The 16,324-nt window shown below is 37.5% G+C and overlaps 1 protein-coding gene and 1 long non-coding RNA gene across 2 annotated transcripts in view; one reads left to right on the forward strand and one right to left on the reverse strand.

Moving 5' to 3' along the window:
* The window catches only part of LOC123682222, a 28,947-nt gene extending 14,246 nt beyond the window's left edge, over positions 1-14,701 (forward strand). The window contains exon 3 of the long non-coding RNA XR_006747796.1: positions 14,238-14,701. This is a non-coding gene — a long non-coding RNA (uncharacterized LOC123682222). The remainder of the gene's footprint in view (positions 1-14,237) is intronic.
* LOC123682208 overlaps positions 1-16,324 on the reverse strand; it is a 307,886-nt gene that overhangs the window by 128,594 nt on the left and 162,968 nt on the right. The window lies entirely within an intron of this gene.

A 16,324-nucleotide genomic window follows, 5' to 3' on the forward strand; every position in this document is an offset into this window, starting at 1 on the left:
AAAATTGATTATTTTTCCGAAGCTGCCACTTCTTCTGGACTTGAGCTACGCTCTTGAAACCTCACTATGTTTTAGAGCGGAACTTGAAGTTTGAAAAACGTTTTTATTTGGAAGGCTGTGACGAATAATTCAGGAGATATAACGATTTTTAGAGGCAAATTCAATTTTTTCTCAAATTTCGAGTTCAAATTTCCTCAAAACCGGGAGCTCAACGAAGAATCGGTGAGCGGTGCCATAATTGACGATCTCTGATTAGCCAAATTTCGATCTCACCTGAAAAATTTTTTGTCCAAAAATTTTCGTTAAATTTTCTATACCTAACCCTTAGAACATTTTTTGAAAGATAAAATTTGCTTCATGGGAATATTGTATCATTTTATTGATTGATTCATCTATGTACATTACGAAAATGCTTGCAGTTGGGCGATCAGTACATTATTTCATAAATTATAGGCAAAAATCTGAAATTTTCAAAGAAAAAATGGATAATTTTCCCGAAGCTGCCACTTCTTCTGGACTTGAGCTACGCTCTTGAAACCTCACTATGTTTTAGAGCGGAACTTGAAGTTTGAACAACGTTTTTATTTGGAAGGCTGTGACGAATATTTCAGGAGATATAACGATTTTCAGAGGAAAATTCAATTTTTTCCCAAATTTCGAGTTCAAATTTCCTCAAAACCGGGAGCTCTACGAAGAATCGGTGAGCGGTGCCAGAATTGACGATCTCTGATTAGCCGAATTTCGATGTCACCTGAAAAATTTTTTGTCCAAAAATTTTCTATACCTAACTCTTAGAAAATTTTTCGAAAATAGAAGTTCCTTCATGGGAATATTGTATCATTTTATTGATTGATTCGACTAGTGGATTAGAAAAATGCTTGCAGTTGGGCGATCAGTACATTATTACATAAATTGTAGGCAAAAATCTGAAATTTTCAAAGAAAAAATTGATAATTTTCCCGAAGCTGCCAGTTCTTTTGGACGTGGGCTACGCACTTGAAACCTCACTATGTTTTAGAGCGGAACTAGAAGTTTGAACAACGTTCTCATTTGAGTAGTCTGTTACGAATAATTCAGGAGATATAACGATTTTTGGAGGGAAATTCAATTTTTTCACAAATTTCGAGTTCAAATTTCCTGAAAAGTGTGAAGTCTACGAAAAATCGGTGAACGGTGTCAGAATTGATGATCCTCAACTAGCCGAATTCTGATCTTAGATTCAGAAGTACAATCACATAGTTGATATTTCGATCAAACTTCTTGAAACCAACGATTCCTTCAACGAAACCATCTCAACACAAAAAAACCCGAAGGGCCACGTGCCACTCACAACCTGCCTAATAATAAAATAATAAATTCCAGTTGAAATACGCCGAATCACAGCCATAACAAAGGCCCCCTGCGATCAATCCCATATCAACGAACGCACGGAAAACTCCAAAACGACCCCTATCTCCAGTAGCTGGTAAACACGAGCGTGTGCGCGCCAGTATCCGGATCGGACTCGATTAAGTTATCCGAAAAAAACGAGAAACGATAAGAACGGAACGGTACACAACTTGCTGGATGGCGCTGCCGGTCCGTTGATCGCATTTTGATACCATCGTTGGTATTAAATCAATCGTGAAAACTGAAAGAGTCTCGGAAAATGGATTCGAACGCCATCGGTCGTACTATTCGGTTGCGCAAGAATCGGATAATTGGATTCGGATATTTCAGCGGGCGAGTATAGCCGTTTTCGGTTTTTGTACTGGGCGCGAAACACTGAGAAAACTATCTGCTCTAGATATCTGAATTTCAGATACTTCGTGGACAGTAAAACGTTTCTTAAATTTCACAAAACGTCAGTTTTTAGAAAAATGAAGCGACGTTTTTCTAATCCAAGGCGATATTTGTATGCCTATTATATTTATTGATTTATTCAATACAAACGGCATAGCCAATTTACAATTTTTTCATAATTCATAATATTACCCAATGTTAATGCAACAAAAAACGAAAAAACCATTTCATATTGAAATCCACTAAAACACTAAAAAGAAAATTATATTTCTATTAGGTGTACAACTTTGCTTCCGCCGTTTTGCAATAAATGGCTGTAGCGATAAGTGGTATTCGGAATAAAAAGATCGTAGATGTCATACAATAAGCTGAGGTATTTGTAAACATAACGCCATCGAAATATTAGTCGATTTGTGTCTGCATCATAAAGTCATTCTCGATTAAACATGTCAGCTTACGAGCCAAATTCTCGTCATTTGCGGGAGGTTTTAATTTTCTGCTTTAAAATGGAGAAATCTGCGGCTGACGCTCATCGAATGCTCTCAAATACTTATGTTGAGGCCGCTATTAGTGAGAGAACTTGCCGAGAGTAGTTTCAACGCTTCAAGAACGGTGATTTTGACTTCGATGACCAGCATGGTGTTGGAAGAGAGAAGGCTTTCGAAAATGCAGGATTGAAGGCATTACTTCATTAAGACTCTTATCAAACTCAACAAGAATTGGCCGGATTTTAAAACGCCTGAAAGTCATGGGAATTATTCAGAAACAAGGAAATTGGGTACCGTACAAGTTGAAGCCAAAAAATGTTGAACGGCGTTTGTTTGCTTGAGAACAGCTGCTTGCAAGGCAAAGACGGAATAGATTTCTGCATCGCAATGTAACTGGAGACGAAAAATGGGTTCATTACAATAATGCTAAGCGCAGAAAATCATGGGGATATCCCGGCCATACTTCCACGTCGACGGCCAAGCTGAATATTCACGGTAATGCTCAGTATTTGACGGGACCAGGCGTAGTGTATTATAAGTTGTTAAAACCGACTGAAACAATCACAGGCGATAGTTTTAGAAAGTTAGAGCATTTGAGCCGATCATTGAAAGAGATTCGGCCGCAATACAACGAGAGACATGATGAAGTGATCAAGATTAAGACATACTTGGAAAAGTTGAAATGGAAATTTTTTTTCGGAAACGGTAGCATATACGACAAAACCACCAGAAACCAAAGTTTCTTCTAACATTCTTCTGAACTTCCAGTGGTCGACTAAAAAAAGTTCTGGAGGAAAGAAGCGAGCACTAATATCACCCTGTAGATTTAACTCCAAAATAATGGGCATGAGTGATGAAGAGTTTAAATTGGAATATCTATGTCGCCAAATTCCAATTGAATATCTCATGAAGGGAAGGTGCTATGAGAAAAAAATTTTGGGAAAAATCACATTTTAATAACCTGTATCTCGAAAAAAAGACTATTGCGAGACAATCTCCATGAGACCTTTAAAAATGACCCTAGGAATCTGTTTCCTTCTTTCCTCCACAACATTTTTTTTTGACACACCACTGGTAGTTCAGAAAAGTGTAATGAGAAACTTTTTCCAGTACTACACTGGAATTTTGTCGTATCTTCTACCGATTTCGAGAAAAAATTTCAAACAATTCTCCAGTAATCCTCAGGAAAATCCAAATTATTTTTAAGATCCAGTTAGTTAGCTGTGCTGAATGAATTTATCATAAGTTTTGGTACTTATTTGTCCAATCTGTAGCGAAGATCAATAAAGATTCGATAAACTGGTATAATCATCACAAAAAGTAGGACTACAAGAAACTACATATCTTGAAAACAAAGCGTCTGCGGGCCCTCATTTTAGTTGAATCATTCAAAGCATCACTAATTTTTTTTTGTACCTACAATTTGGGAACACCCTGTATTTCATTTCTCGAAGAATAAAAAAGGTTTCCAGAGAAACATGTCGAGGTTTTCGCCCGGTTAATCCACACATCGATCCACATAATTTTTCACTGTCCCATCCTATACTGAACCCATCATTTCCTGGTAATCAAGATTAAACATCGAATGAAATATAGGTCAGGCGATAATACAGCAGAAATTAAACACCACGTGGACGGAAATCGCGTCATCAATCTTCTTTACCTGTCTCCGGGGTCACGGGCGTTAATAGTGATAAAAGGAAGGGCATCCTCGAAGGACCAGAACTTGGAATAAGTGAAATTCGTCGTTTCGCCGATCTCTCTTTGACAGTAACGTCAAAGTTTGGGGAGGGCGATATAACAAACGATTGAACTTGGCAATTCGCTGGGCGATTCGGAATCCCAGAGTGATTAATAAATAACCAATAATTTTCTTTTACTTTTGAAAGTAATTCGACATATTGTAACGAAACAATTGCCCATGAGACTCTAAAGACTGATTTCTAGGGGTGGTTTGGCCTATTTGGCAACAAACTCCTTCCAAGGTTTTTACAAATTTAATCAAATTTAGATATAAAGGAAGTTTTTTTTAGAGCTATAGATTGATATGGATTTTATTTATCCGCAAGATAATCTTGTGGCATTATATTTTAAATATGACTTCTGGCATATGACCGCCACGGCTGGCTCGGATGTAGTCCAATCTGGAATTTTCGATGACTTTTTCCAACATTTGTGGCCGTATATCAGCGATAATACGGCGAATGTTGTCTTCCAAATGGTCAAGGGTTTGTGGCTTATCCGCATAGACCAATGACTTAACATAGCCCCACAGAAAATAGTCTAGCCGTGTTAAATCACAAGATCTTGGAGGCCAATTCACAGGTCCAAAACGTGAAATTAGGCGGTCACCAAACGTGTCTTTCAATAAATCGATTGTGGCACGAGCTGTGTGACATGTTGCGCTGTCTTGTTGGAACCACAGCTCCTGGACATCATGGTTGTTCAATTCAGGAATGAAAAAGTTAGTAACCATGGCTCCATACCGATCACCATTCTGGCCATCATCGTTTTTGAAGAAGTACGGACCAATGATTCCACAAGCCCATAAAGCGCACCAAACAGTCAGTTTTTCTGGATGTAACGGTGTTTTGACATACACTTGAGGATTAGCTTCACTCCAAATGCGGCAGATTTGTTTGTTGACGTAGCCATTCAACCAGAAGTGCGCTTCATCGCTAAACAAAATAAAATGGAAGTAGTGCGCGATACGTATTCCGCACAGAACCATAATTTTCGAAATGAAATTGCACTATTTGCAAGCGTTGTTCAGGCGTGAGTCTATTCATGGTGAATTGCCAAACTAAACTGAAGAAAAATCACTTGACAGCTGTTAAATTGGTCGCCATCTTGAACAGTAATGCCAACTTAAAGTTATATACCTTGAAAAAAAACACCCAGTCACCAAACGCTTCAAAAATGGGTCGATTTTGTTGAGATTCAGCAGCGATTCGCTGACGAAAGCTCTTATGTGACCTTAAACAGTTCGGCTAGAACAAGTCAATTTCTGATTGGTCAAAACGTAGAATTGTTGGGCCATCCGCCGATTAGTCCTAATCTAACACCCAAAGACTTCATATTCTTTCCTCACATAAAGAATAAATTTAGTGATGACCATTTTGCAAAACCTGAAGTGGCAGTTGATGACTTCAAAATGCATTTTTTTGGAGCTACCTTATTCGGAATGAAAAAATTGTGTATAGAATTGGTTGAAACTTGTTGGAGAAGTGTCTTTATCTTCAGGGAGAATATTTTTAGAGATAATGAAGCTGTTCATTTCATATTTATAGTGTGTTTTCTGAATTTCTTACAGATCAATATGTCGAACTGATGGGTGAGACGCAAACTTAGTATTAATTTCCAAGAAAAACATTGAGAAATTAATGCAAAATTCATCCAACCCATTTCGAAAGCCACCTATACTCCAGGATCTAATCAACTTCGAATTTTTCCTATACCTCCCAACACACAGTCAAATCCACAACGCAAAAACCTACAACCACTCGATCGCCAACTTCCTCTCTGCATCCAGATGGAAATTGTGGAAACTCAAGTCTTGCACAACTCGGAAAATATTATGTATTTTCGAATCGAGTGTGTCTGCTTCGAGAAATATATTAGATTGGCCTCTATTTTCCTTCCCCATAATGGAACGGCTCTCAGAACGCCTCCAGTCATTTGTTCAAGCATTTTCACGTCTATTTCCCATCGCAACGCGGTTGTCCACTCACCCCCCCCTCCATGCCACGTTGCCAGTGTGATATTTCATCCCCTATAATCCCCCTGGCTCGTTTTAAAGGGCTATCGCTTCGTAATCAGATACTTTTGTCGGGCAAAATTTTGTGGCGGACGATATTTTCTTGCATGCTCGAGTACTTGGCATTGGATCTGATATTTTTTCGGCATATTCTTCCTCGTGTTACCCCATGAATATTCTGTTTCCGGTTGGGGAGGGGAGGTAGATGGGAAAATATGGAGGTTTGGTGAGTATCTCCGGTTCTACGATTACTATTGTTTATTTTCAAGTCCTTAAACTATGAATGTTTTGTGTCTTTTTCTGTCTCCGTTTAATTGATGTATGTATTTGGTCATACTGAGAGAAATCCCGATGTATACTATTTTGGGGTAACTCTACTGGTCAACTTACTCTCTGAACTCTCCTTCTCCCAGTTACCTGGGTTACACACATAAAATCATATCGTACACCGTGAATTTCTTCTTCCTTTTCTTATTCTCTAAGTTGTATACCTGCGCAATGGTATTATGGGACACTAGGGTAGGGAGAAGATATTCTCTATTGCCTTTTTCAATATGAAGGAAGAGATATACCCATAACTCGTCCTCAACAAAAAATCAGATTGATGTTTTCTATTATTTATTGGACATTTGCTTTAATTCTTTGAACGCTTTCTCCCATTGAAAGAACATAGCTCATTATTTGCATTCATATACGACGTAAATGCATTATACAAAATCTTCAGAGTTTATAATGCAAAATTGCAATGGACTCTTCGAGCGATTAGGAAATGATTTTGAGCCCAGAAATCTCAGCACGGAATGTCTTCTTTTGAGCCGCTCGCTGGAATCCAAAATGTCACCTATCCAGTTGCTGAATTATTTGGAGGCGGGTATTTTATCTGAAAATTATTCTGACATAGTTCTTCCGATACTAATCACAATGCCGGTAACTGCAACTAGTGGCGGAGAACGTTTTTTTTTCAAAATTAAAAATTATAAAAAATTATTTGCGCTTTGCGATGCACTAGGAGTGACTTTCAGGGCTGAAAATAATCTCTATTGAACACGGAATTAGTAGCAAAATTGATTTTGAAGATATTATAGATGATTTTATTAGAATTGAATCCAGAAAGGTGTGATTTCAAAGAAATTCAAAAATGAAAACTTCTGAAATGAAGAAGGTCATGTTATTGATACTTTTTGAACAGGGACGCCAAAAAATTCTTTGCTCCAATCGCAAAAATTGCTCGCGCCGGCCCTGATTTGCAGGAATCCGATAGTTTTCCTAATTGTCGAGTTAGTATGCAGAATATTTATTATTTTCTCTATATACCTGCTGAAATCCGAGGTTTGGCAACTATTGCTCTCCGAGTGTCATCCGTTGTTTCACGTCGTTTGGCGTGCTTGAAGTTTGATTTCTTAATTTCTGATATACTAAGGTATCCATCACAATATATTTCGAGTTGATATAAAACTTTGATTCACTATGGGACATAAGAAGTGCGTTCTTTGTTGATAAACTCGCGAATTGAGTGAAATATCGTATCAACAATATGTTTAATTTCCGCGCGCTTTATGTCAAATTTGATAGTTCATGTTGGGGACAAAATTTGCTCACTGAAAATGACATATCCTCCCTCTATCTATGTTTATTACTCTGAGGTGATGCCTAACGGTCGTTGTTGCTATGCACCAACCTAACCTTCAAACAACCTTCACACCATCCAGGGTTCGATCAGACCTACAGATTATTCCAGATGAGAAGCTGACCTGAAAAGAGGGAACAACAACACGCCTATATAGTTTAGGAAGGAGGGGGTGGCAAGAAAATAATGAAATCTTAATAACCAGCAGCCCGCTTCGGCTAAAAACAACCACCGGCCGAAGCAATGAAGCCTGATGCTAATCAAAGTGCACTTCCGATACATTAGCAATCCACTGTTGAGAGTTCATGCCAGTTACTGCTTCAAGTTGAGAGCCATCAGGACGTATTAAGGTCAGTGTGAACTCAATAGGGTGACTGTCTAATTATGCCCTTTCAGCGACAAACACCGGTGTGGCTAGGTAGGTTGATGATTATTGGTTACTCGATGGAGATCACAGAGAGGTTTCTGATTTCAATATGAGATGGTGTTGAAGTACAGTCGAATGGAAAAATATTGTAAACATCATACAGTATTATGTTTGTTTTATGAATAGAGTTTGGTAAACATGTGGTGAAAATTCAGTAGGTGATCCTCGATGTCAATTAAGATATATTTTTCCTTTAAAATTTTTCCCAAGTCATACGTATCATATTTCTTCTTGTGCGGATGAATTCATTTAATCGATTATATTAGACGTAGTAAAAAGAAATCCGTTATTTACGAATAGATGCCTATAGCTATCTGTATCTCACGTTTTATGAGTCTGATCAGGTTCCACTATATGGCGTTAGAGAGATGAGAATTCGTACTACAAAAACTTCTGTGACAGTTTTGTGATAAGTACTATTATCAACTATTTTATTATCTATACTCTCCCCAACACGTCTCGGCATTGATGCAATAAGATGGTCTATTTCTTCTTGAGGGATACTATCCCAAGTTACCAGTACTTCATGTTTCAGAGCCGTCAAAGTCTGTGGGGGCTGAGGTAAATTTCCATGCCTTCTACCCATGATGTCTCAAACATTCTCAATGGGTGAAAGATCGGGGGATCTGGGCGGCCATGGCGAAAGATTCACAATGGTCGTTTCGAAAAAGTTCAAACTAACTATGGCAACATGAGGTCGTGCATTATCTTGCTGAAATATTGAATTCTCGAGCCGGCTAAGGTAAGGAAGAACATATGGCTCCACTATTTCTGGAAGGTAACGCAGCGCTGTCATGCTACCTCGAATAAAGACTAAAGGTGACCTATCTGCATGTGCAATAGCACCCCATACCATAACGCCGACTATCCGGTGTACATGACGCTCAACATCAAAATGAGGTTCACGTCTTTCTCCCCGACGTCGTCTAACCCTTCTTCGGCCATCATGTGGATCCAAGAAGAATCGAAATTCATCAGAAAAGACGACCTGATGCCATTCCACATTCCAATGTCAGAGGTAACACAGGATGGGGTCGATAATGCTGCAGTCCGAAGGACAGTTACAGGGTGGCCTTGTTCTCCTAACCACTCATCAGGCAAAGATCGAGTTGTCACAAATCGGTCTCTAATGGCCATAAGACTTAGACGTCGATCTTGAACTTCATTTGTGCCCCTTCGACGTCCGGTGCCTACTCTTCTTCGATTTTGGGCATTATCAAACCTCGCCTGGATTTCTGTTCGTACGGTTAGCGAATTCTCCAAATGGCAACCCCGCCTCTCGAACACCAATAATTCGACCTCTTTGAAATTCACTTAACTGCAGATAAATTACGCGTACACGTGCTCTAGGCATTTCAACAACAACTACCTAAACATCGACTTTGGATCTCCTCGAACAGCTGGTTTGGAAAACTTGCGATAAACAACTACAATATTTAAGTAACAAAAATTGTTTACATGAAAAAACCTTCACGATTGCTATAGGTACTATCTATGCTTTACCAAAGAACATTAAAATTTAAACATCTCCTTCTAGGTGCTAAAACCATTATATCGCATGGTGGCGAAATGATCATTTTTTAGCCAAACGTGCCACAACCGATTCTACTCAACCTGTTGCCCGAAAAAAACTTCACCCCAACCCCAAATTGCAGTCAGCTCGCACAAAGGCCACAAAGCGATTAATCAATTTGAAGTCAATAGCGATTTGAATGGACTCAAAGGGCGTCACGTCATCAAGTGTAACATCTCCGAACAACACCAGTAAAAAGCCATTTATTGGATAAAACAGCACGTGAACGCGAATTTGAACAGCAACGGGCTTTCAGTCGAGTGGAACAATTATCCACCCTAACCTAATTCTCATCCGAGGACTCTCCAACTAATTTCCAGAACCTCTCACGGAACAAGGACCTTTTAGCTAAACCTTTTATGGAGGGCTCAACAACGCAACCGAATTCGCGGTTGGTTTCTAGTTGGAACTAACTGTGCTTAACTGGCAATGATGGGAAGTGACAAAGTTATTCGGATAAACACGAGATAGAAGTTGGAAGTTGAGGAACTGTAGTGGGGCCCGTCCTTTAGTGTTAGTTTCGAGACGAAGGCGTTTGGCGTATGGAGGACAGCAGTTTCGTAAGTCTGCACACCTGGTGACTTGATGTTTGGATTTTGGTTGATATTTTTTAGGGTAAATAGTTCGAGAAAATCAACCAGCCTTCAAATTTTCATAGTTTAATATTTCAGGGGCATATCTTTCAGGTCGAAATAATACTTTTTTTTCCATGAACATGTGTCCGTAAACGCTTCGTTACCGAGCTACAGAGCGTTAAAGTTTCAAGATTTTTTTTAGTTTTTTCTTCATAGCTCTTTCAGTATTTTAGTTATTGAGATCAAATTTGAAATATAGGTTACGTTTTAGGGTTTAGATCATCCAGTATGCTGAGTGATTGTAATAAGAAGGGATTCATTTAACCTACTACTCGACTTGAAAATCAAGCTCGTGAAAAAGAACATACTTGAGCTTGGCCTGACTTGATTTTAGATATTTATTGCTTGACTTGATATCAAGCTACTTGATAATACTTGAGTTTGATATGCACGCGTCGCACGGCATATATTTCTGCAATCTCGTGTGCGCTTGGACTAAATAAGGGGATTCCTTGAGCGCCGACACTCTGAAGCATTCGCCAGTGTCACTTATGAGTAGTTTTCTCACATTTCTATGAAATCTATTGGTAGATTTTGGTAGTTTCAGAAATATCTTTTCAATCTTGGCCAAAATGGCCAAGGATTTTTTTGTCAACGCCAGAATCTTCAGCTCTTGTTGAAAGAAAACTTTCCAGAGCTGCTCTTACAGTTACAAAAACCCGCAATAGGTTAGGCGACAAATCTATGAAATGCCTCATGTGTCTTATATCCTGTATGAAAAATTACGCAATCAAACAAAGCCTGGAAGTTTCTCAATATTAAGTAACTTTATTTTTCTATTTTTTTTTTTTGATATGATATATAGTGATTTAATTTATGTTTCTGTTTCAAAAAAGTTGATATTTTCAGTTCTTTTATACATTTTTTCATTTTAATAAATAAATGTGTTTTTTGGAAGGTTCCGTCTAATTTCATCTTTTTTTTATTGATGTGGCACTACACAATAAAACTGCTAAAAATCCTGAAGCTTGATATGATTCAAGTACTTGATAAATAAATACTTGACTTGAGATTGAAAAACTACTACTTGACTTAAGCTTGACTTGAAATTAAGTCATACTTACTTATACCACAGAGACAGATGTCGCAACATTGTAAACTAAAAGAATGTTAATAAAATCAGAAATTAAAACACTAAGAATGATAAAAGATATGACAATTTTGGACAGAGTGAGGGTTTCATGATGTGGTAAGATGTGTTAGAGGAAGTAGAGGCTGGAGAGGTCATGTAGATCGCATGAGCCTTGAACGATAACCCAATTGAACCAAAACAGAAAAACCATCAGAGATGGCGAGAAAGTAGGACGTCTTTACGTCTCAACAAAGAGTAAACAGGCAATAGCGGAAAGTGACAGAACATAAGCGAAAAAAAAAGAAGAACATTTTTCATCAATTACTATCTTTGACTGTCTTGGTTGAACATTTCTGATGCCAAGTTTGATCTGAAAACTTTAAAGACGTCCTGATGTTGTCGAGTATGATTTGGAGGTGGCTCTTGAACTAGGGACACTGTGTATATACCCGCATTAACCGATTGTCGTCAGTACTCGAGAAAATCAATAAACCCCATCGCAAATACAAAACCATTCTAACTCCACCGATTCTACCGAACATTGTTGGGGGTACAACAGATGTTCTTGAAGTCGAGTCTCGTGATGTATAGCCTGTTTCTTATTAGGCCGAAAACAGGCAACTTTTCGATGTATAAATCATTTATTTCTGTGGCATAGTTTCCGCACTGACACTGAGTGAAAAATGCTCACGAGTGAGAAATTGAGTTTCAGATTGAAAAGTTAAGCACACAAGACAAACAGAACCCCAGCATAGAAGTAATGGGAAAAACCATTACGTTTCTGGATGGAGGTTACGAAAATTACTTGAACGAAGAGTAAGTAGAGTTTATTGAAAGTTGATTTGGGGTGAAGTTTTCTCGAAAAGTTTGACAACCTTTATTTGAACCTATATTACTAGTCGGATTCTCCATAAAAAAAAACATGGCGAAAAGTATTCATTCATGCGCCTCTTGCGCCTTATGGAATTCGACATCTATCGGGTGTCCCAAATTAATTGTCTAGTAAAGGAATTTCAGAAACCCTTTGAGCTACAAAATAATAATTATAATAATTTGATTTTTCTGACAAATACTGCTGAATTATTTAACAAGAACCGACAAGAAACCATGAAGTGTAGAACCTTCTGGACAATAATTTCTTTTCACATTTTTCTAAATTGTATTGATTTGGTGGAAACCGCAACCTTATGAATTCTACTGTTTTCAAGCTATAAGGAAAATGGCGTGACATGAAAAGTTCCCATAACTTCTTCATTATTGGTGCTATAAACATGAAACAAGAACATTCTACAGGCACTTGTTTCAGTACAATGCATTGGTGTCATCATTTGTTTTTTATTGCTTGATCAATCCTTTATCAAACTATAAAAATCATCGAAAGTTTCATCTTCACACGGCAAATCAACCAAGTGCCTATCTATGATAATCTGGGAACTTCAGATAACTGAAATATTCGGTGGCCAACAAGGTTTCCAGATTAAACACCGTTATATTTTACCTTTGGTCAATTTCAGAACAACATTTATCAATTCGAAAATCTGAAAATTCGAAAAATGACTTGTTTTTTTTCTCGTAAACGATCACAGATGCGTGAACATTACAAGAGACAAAACAATTTATAAACGAAATCAATTCATATGTTAGAATCCACCAGGGGCGTACTACAAAAAAGCAGCGGGGCTTGACCCCTGAAAAAAATATCTCCCTGTAGCTTATTACTAGGGATTCACGGCTTGGCTTGATTTTCAAGCTACTTGGCTTGAGCTTGACTTGATTTCAAGTCAAGCTCAAGTCAAGTATTTATTTATCAAGTACTTGAATCATATCAAGCTACTTGATTTCTAGCAGTTTTATTGTGTAGTGCCACATCAATAAAATAAATGATGAAATTAGAAGGAACCTTCCAAAAAAAACTTTTTATGTATTAAAATGAAAAAATGTATAAAAAACCGAAAATATAAAATTTTTGGAATAGAAACATAAATCAAATCGCTATATATCATAACAAAAAATAAATAAAAAAATAAAGTTACTTAACATTGAGAAACCTCCAGGCTTTGAATGATTTCATTATTTTTTATTCAGGATCTAAGACACATTGAGCATCTTATAGATTTGTTCCCTAACTCATTGCGGGTTTTGTAACTGTAAGAGCAGCTCTGGAAAATTGTCTTTCGACAGAAGCTGAAGATGCTGGCGTTTATAAAAAATCCTTGGTCATTTTGCCCAAGTTTGGAAAGATAATTCTGAAACTACCGAAATCTAAAAATAGATTTAATAGAAATGTAAGAAAACAACTAATAAAGTCACACTGGCGAATGCTTCAGCCTCTAGGCCTTATTTAATCTAAGCGCACAAGAGATTGCAGGAATATATGCCGTGCGACGCGTACATATCAAGCTCAAGAAACATTAAGTCAAGTTCAAGTATGCAATCTTTCACGGGCTTGTTTTTCAAGTTAAGTAGTTGGTTAAAATGTCAAGCTACTTGACTTGATGATTCCCTACTCTTGAAGATGACTTTGATGAAGAATAAAGCTGAATTTTCAATTTTGAGAGGTTAGATCCTGGACTTATTGAGTAAATTGTTAGAGATTTGTTGCACGAAATGCTGAAGCTTATCCACAACAAGAACTAGAATCATCCCGCATTCAAGTTTAGTAGCTCCGAATTGCATCAAATCTTCTAAAACCCTAGACAACCAACAAATACACACGAGGCAAGAAACAGGGCTGGAATTACTCCCCCCACCCCTTCTCCCACTCCTAAATACATCTCGAGACTCCATCTAATTGGTTCTATCGGAATTAGTCACAACACGCCGTCCAACCAGGTAATTAGTTCTCGTTTATTAAATTTCGTATCTTTTTCTTCCAGGCATCCTGGCCTGCTGGATTTTCACGGTAACATGTGTCCGAGGACGTGCCTGGCATTTTTCAGGACCACCATACGTGAACAGTTTAGCGATACAGGAAACGGCATCCAGTCCTTCTCCACGAGTTGATTTGGGATTTGGCCAGAAGCCTTAGCTCGGACAGGCACTGCGATGAACTGAGACGGGAAATGGCGATATTTATTATTTTTATGTTTCTCTCGAGATGTTCGGAATTGGCTGCGCACCTTTCCTTGGATAAGGACTCTTGTACTCGAAGATTTTTTTCTTTTTTTTTTTGACGTTTCTTGCAACCAATAGAAATTTTTGATTCCAGTAATTCATATACTTCTCAACCACTCGCAACATTTTTATAGTGGAAATAATCTACTTAACAGGCCAATTGAAAAGACCAAGTAAAATACATTTTTTTGGCAAAATTTCGATTTTGTTATTCGACATAGTTGCCTTCGAGGGCGATACAGCGATTATAGCGATCTTACAAATTTTCGATACCATTTTTGTATAGTACGATTTGCCTTTCGCTTCAAAATAGGCCACAGTTTCGGCGATTACTTCTTCATTGGCGCTAAATTTATTTCCAGCAAGCATTCTTTTGAGGTCTGAGAACAGAAAAAAGTCACTGGGAGCCAGATCTGGCAAATACGGTGGATGCAGAAGCAATTCGAAGCCCAATTCATGCAATTTTGACATTTTTTCCATTGATTTGAGACGCGGGGCATTGTCTTGATGAAACAGCACCTTCTGCCAGCTGACTGTTGTATTTTTCCTCGCTTTGAATTGAGTTCATCGTGTGCAGTCCACTCAGCTGACTGTCGATTAGACTCCGGAGTGAAATAATACAGCCATGTTTCATCCGTTGTCACATATTAACGCAAAAATTCAGGTTTATCGGACTTAAACAGCTTCAAACACTGCTCAGAATTATCAACACGTTGTTGCTTTTGATCGATTGTTAGCACACGCTGCACCCATTATGCACACAACTTTTTTATGTACAAATATTCGTGAATTATATGATCTACAGGTTCAGATGATATCTTCACAATGTCTGCTATCTCGATCAACTTCACTTTACGGTCATTCAAAATTATTTTGTGAACCTATTTTGATTTTTTCGTCGGTGACAGACTATTTAGGGCGTCCACTGCATTCGCCGTCTTCGGTGCTCATTTCACCACGTTTAAACTTAGCATACCAATCAATGATGGTTGATTTTCCTGGTGCAGACCCCAGGAAGTCTTCATCAAGCCAAGATTCTGCTTCAACTGTATTTTTTTCCTTCAAAAAGAAATATTTCATCAGCACATGAAATTCGTTTTTTTTTCATCTTTTTTCAAATAACAAAAGTAGCTACACTCACAACGCTGTCAAATTTTGACACGTATCGTCATATGGATAATATGGATTTAATGCTAGCACCACCCTCTGTGCATCAGGGGACTTTTCAATTGGCCTAATAATAATAATAATAAGAGAGTTTATTCATGAAAATACATTCAATAAACTCTATAATACTGTAGAGTTTTATAAAAATATAAACTGTGCACAGTAATGAACATAAAATTTAATCTTCATACACCGCAAAATATATTATCTTCTAATTAAGTGGAACAAACGTGTGCTTCATCCCAGATAATGGTCGAAATCCTGTATTAAATTTGTCGAAAATCCTGTAGTATATCTGTCGAAATAGTGATTTTTGTGTGTCATATTCTGTATTTCTCTTTGTCATATTCGTGTGTACATTAATACCTCTGATTTATTATTTTATGTAATTTTGTTTTATCAAAGTCTATTATCCATTTTTTCAATTTTCTTTTAAATGTAATTCAAAATGAATCTATAAATCATTTCGATATTCTCGTTCGCATAGAATTCATAATTTTTTCGTAGATAATGGCTTTGAAAATGTGAATTTCTTTGCTCCTTTCCTGAAGCTTTGTCCGAAACATACTTTTCGTCGAGTATTATGAAATTTCTCCTTAATTTCAGGCTTTTCCAATTCAGAGTAGTTGTTATGTATAATTTAACAGCAATTTTTGAAAAAAACACTTGATAAAACTATCTA

Source organism: Harmonia axyridis, chromosome 6 (genome assembly GCF_914767665.1).
Source record: "Harmonia axyridis chromosome 6, icHarAxyr1.1, whole genome shotgun sequence".
Lineage (NCBI taxonomy): Eukaryota > Metazoa > Arthropoda > Insecta > Coleoptera > Coccinellidae > Harmonia > Harmonia axyridis.